The sequence below is a fragment of the Plasmopara halstedii genome (assembly GCF_900000015.1).
Source record: "Plasmopara halstedii genome assembly, contig: Scaffold_110, whole genome shotgun sequence".
NCBI classification, from domain to species: domain Eukaryota; phylum Oomycota; class Peronosporomycetes; order Peronosporales; family Peronosporaceae; genus Plasmopara; species Plasmopara halstedii.
In genome coordinates this window covers 1,037,724-1,042,567 of record NW_020187031.1, presented here as the reverse complement: position 1 = coordinate 1,042,567, position 4,844 = coordinate 1,037,724, and positions in this window count along the sequence as shown.

Sequence of the window (4,844 nt, the reverse complement as noted above, 5' to 3'; positions counted from 1 at the left end):
GAGCCGAGCGCGTGAATGGGAACTAACGTGCGGTGCTTCGATTGAAGTTACGTTCCGCACTTGGAAGGATCTGAAAAGTCAGCATCTGCGAGTGTGCTCGCCGTCTAATCAGGCATATCGAGTGAGATCGCGTTTTCTTGCTGCCCGACAGAACAACAAGGAGTTGGTGGACTTTGCTCAAGAGTTGAGTGCTCTTATTGCCGGGATGGCTGCAGATCCTAACTTCGAGGCGGTCGCAGTGACCGTCTTAATGGAGGGCCTCAGCACTAGCGTGGCCAGAATGGAAGTCTTCCGTGTGCATCCGTTTCTTTTGAAGGAGTGGTGAACGTGGCATTGAATGACGAATTCAGCTTCAAGTCGGCACGACTTGGTTGGACTGCACACCATCAACCATCAGAGCTAGTCAAGCGGGCCTGAGCCAATGGATCTCAGCTATGCTGAGAAAGGTGAGATAGAGCTCCGGGCTGTTGCGCAGCGTGTAAACCTCCGACGGTGTTTTGTTTCTGAAGACACCTGCCGCCTTCGGACGGGTTGTCCCTTGCGCAAGGCGCATAAAGGTTCGTCATACCGACGTCCCGCTTCTAACCAGTCTGGTTTGTCGCATAGAAACGAGACCACACAGTAGGCGCGGGGTACCCTACTGGGGGGAGGACCGAGTTCTGCTGAGCCCTAAAGAGGTAGAGGGCAGCAGAGACCAGCCCCGAAGAGCTGCGTGCTCTTGAACACGGAACATGTGTGCAAGCCGGGCTTGCTGGTTGCAAAGGCGACCGTGAAGGGCTTTGAAAAGCCATGAAAAATCCTTATCGATTCTGATACGTCGGGCGATTTATGGTCGACGTTCCGCGATCGAAGGAAGTGAGTTTTATGCTGAAGCGCTGAATGCGCGATTGAGTGTCACTATCACTGTTCGCTTAGCGATGGAGACTTGTGTCACTGTGCCGAGGGTCCCTGTGGACCTCGGTATCAAGTTCCTTGACTTTGATAGCGTGGAACGCTGTCAAGTCTTAGCCTTGGATGCAAGGCATGAACTTATTTTTGATACGGCACAGTTGGATCACCATGAGCCATGGATTGATTGGAGGTCGAAGACATGGGCGCTACGCGCACATTTTCTGGTGGAGCTTTGGTAATTTATGAACTCACCTCGGCTAGGAAGCAAAAGCGCTATTGGCGTGGGCATTGAACCGGAACGATCAATGTGCTAAATATCTGAGTATCCGAGTTGTCGAAAACCGAAGGTGTATTGGACAAGCGTCCCGAGCGTGGCTCGTGGGCTGATCGTGGATTGGTACGTAACTCACTGAGCGCTGCTCACGTATTGTAGCAGTCGCTGTATGCCAAGAATGGCATGGTCGGACAAGGGCCTCGAAATTAGAAGCAAGTACCTTCTGGAGCGCGTGGAGTGGCACGTTATCACGTTGTCTACTGGGCGAAGACTACTAAAATAGCAGCTCTTCATCGGATGATGATAATAGTATCAAGGCTCCGATGGAGCAGGGAGATGGGACACTGGTCGACGCTGAGTGCGTATCCTACGGGTCTCGATGAGACGTGAAACCTTTATAGAGAGGAGATAGCAAAGCCGTATGATATCTGCAAGACGCAGGGCGTCGGCCCTGACCTAGGGTGGGTCTACCGTAGACAATAGCGCGCAGCTATATACCCTTTTCAACAGTATGACGGGACAGAAAGACAGCATCGTCACCCTCGAGGCGATTCCCGCGGTGGATGCTCTTCTTGGTCTGAACAAGATGTCCTTCAAATATTTTAGCGGTGTCTTGAAGGCAGGCAATGCAGCCGAAGTGGTCATTATAAGACCGAACGAGGAGATTGACTCGTCGTCGATCCTGTAAGAAGCTGTACTTAAAAGGTGCTGGACACACGAAGTGGATCATCGATCCTAAAGGATCCTTCGGACCAATATTATCCTTTGGTACAAGAATTCCATAACGTCCTCTCCAAAGACCCGCCGTCGGTCTTACCTCCGAACCGAGGTGTGCATCATGAGATTGACGTGGTTCCCGCAACCAAATACTGCGTAACACGCCAATGACCCCAGCCCAAAGAGCAGTGTGACGTCATTGACGCCTTTTTTCGTGCGAAGCACGACGCAGGAATGGTGCGTGAGAGTAAGTCTCCCCATTCGACACCCTCTTTTGTGTTCGGAAGCCGAATGACAAGTGGCGTATCGTTCACGCTTACAGTAAGCCAATCGCTGCGACCATTCCGGCACAAACGCCATTTCCTAGGAAGATTGTTCTTCAGAAAATTATGGTTGGCTTTACAAAGTATAGCGCACTCGATTTGGTCGTTACTACCAATTGCTCATGAGAGCGAGTGATATTCCGCTGACAGCGGTGAGTATTCCAAGCGGCATGCTCTGGAACTGGCTGGTGATGCCGCAAGGGCTGTCAAATGCACCAGCATCATTTAATCGTCTTGCGACGCAGCTGTTCAGGCCCCATGGGCGTATGCACAGACATACTTTGACGACAACTTCGTCCACAGTCTTGCGGGGCACGGGAGGACAGATGAACAAAACCACCTCGTCCGTTTGAGAGCGGTGCTCGAGTGCACGCCCACGAATAAGCTGTATGCTGATACTGATAAGTGCATTTTTGACGCGGAAGATATTCCCTTTTGTTTCATTGGGAAGCGTGGCCTTCAAGCGGATCTGGCTAAGGTCAAGGCCACTGTGGACTGCCGGTTCCAAAGAACCAAAACGCCCTGGGCAAGAGGCTTGGCCTTGTCAACTACTTGCACAAGTATAGCGCAAATTATGCGGATTTGGCTCGGCCATGGTCTAATCTTCATAGAAAGGATACAGAATGGTGTTGGAACACCGAGCATCGAGAGGCTTTTGACAGGATCAAACCACAGCCTCCTTCACTTCATGCACCAATACTGGCGTTGCCAAACATCGACCATCCTATAAGTGTCCTCAGTGACGCTTCGAACTTTGCCCTTGGTTGTGCACGGCTACAAGCAGACACCGAGGGGTGAGATCAGGTGATCGCGTTCGAATTCCGCCAGAAAAAGGCTGCGGAAATTAACTTCCCAATTCACGACAAGATATTTCTTGCGATGAAATATGCAATTGTAAAGTTCAGGGTGCGCCTGCTTGGCTTAAAGCCGTTTGTGATCTACACAGATCATGCGTCATTAAGCAATTTGACTCAGTAGCCTCACCGCTAGCAGAAGATAGCCAGGTGGCTCTCCTTCTTTGCTGAATATAACTTTGAGGTGAGGTATAAGCCAGAAAAGCAGAATGCTTTGGTTGATGCGTTGACACACAGACCAGATATGAGCTTGCTCCTTTCACGACGGTGACGTCGTCAGTGATGGATTGACCCGCGCCGCATACGCTGGCGATGATATATGTGTAGCGCTGCTACAGGTTTTCGGGGGCAAGGAGTTTGGAAACTCGGACAAGAAATTGTCGGCGCGTTTGCGCGCACGGTTACACCAATATTCGTTGAATAACGGATTGCTGTATTCTAACACCGATTCAACGAATACGCCACGAGTCGTGGTTCCTCACGATAATGAATTGAAATATTGTAACCTCTACGAGACGACACCCCACCTAGTGGCCATCTCGGTCGTGAGTAGACGTACAGCTCGGTGAGTTTCCACTATTTATAGCCCAGGCTGTTCAAACGGACAGGCTCCTTTGTGCGCATGTGGAGACGCGTCAGAGGGTATAACCCTATCCGAATGCGGCGACGCCGGTGGCCAGTTTACCAGTACTTTCATGGTTTTGCAGCCCATGGGTATGGTATTTGTGTTTGGTCCACCGAGAAATTCGGTAGGCAACACGGGTGTAGTGGTATTTGTGGACCGTGTGAGTAAGATAGATCGGGTTGCGGCAGTGCCGGACGCCATTGACGGTATGGGTACAGCGACGCTGTTTGTCGGTCGTGTCTTTCGACAGCATGGACTTCCGGAGTCAATTGTGTCTGAAAGAGACCGGCGCTTCGCTGGTAAATTTGGTCTACAATCTTCAGGGTGCTGGGACTATGTCAACAGCGGGCTAGTCGCAGACCGATGGTCGGACTGAGCGCGTGAATCGCGTCGTCGAGGACGTTCTTCGCAGCGCCTGCGCTGAGAAGCCGAAGCGCTGCGGCGCTATTTTGCCACTCGTAGAGTTTGATCTGAACAACACAGTGCATTCATCTACTGGCTATAAGCCGCTCTACGTAATCGGGCTCATTAATCCTCGCGTCCCGCTGACGCCGCCATCCCATGGTCCAGGGCTTGGTGGGGGAGGAATTGCTAAACGGCTTGCTGATGTCAGCCCCCTCATCGTGCGTGTAGAAGTCGCAGACTTCCTGTCTACTATAATGTGTGTCTTACGTCACGTTCTTGATGCGATGGCTGAAAGTCATAACATGCAGAAGGAATATGCAGATGGAATATGCAGATGGAAAAGGAAGAAGAAAAGCTGAAAGCATTGAGGTCGGAGACCTGTTTTTATTAAACGTTTTAAGTCTTCCTACACACGCAGTTTTGCTGTCTTTGAGCTGAAGCTCCGTCCACAGTTTATTGTACCGTTTAAGGTCGTGGTCAAGCGAGGCCTAGCGTATACGCTGAAACTTCCGAGAAGGATGCGCACCCACCCGGTGGTTTATGTGGGCTTGCTGAAGCCGTGCTGGGATCCGGATCAAGTGAACATGAGCGATTTGGCGCCGGGGCGGCGCCCAAAGGCGCTCGGCCACCCAGAAGTTGAGTTAGCACCTCGTTTTGAGCACGGAGTGTAACAACTTCCGTTTCAACGGCGTGAGGCGCTCCACCGTCACACGAAGTGATGTTCGTCTGCTCGACGGCTAGGAGCCGCTCCGGCA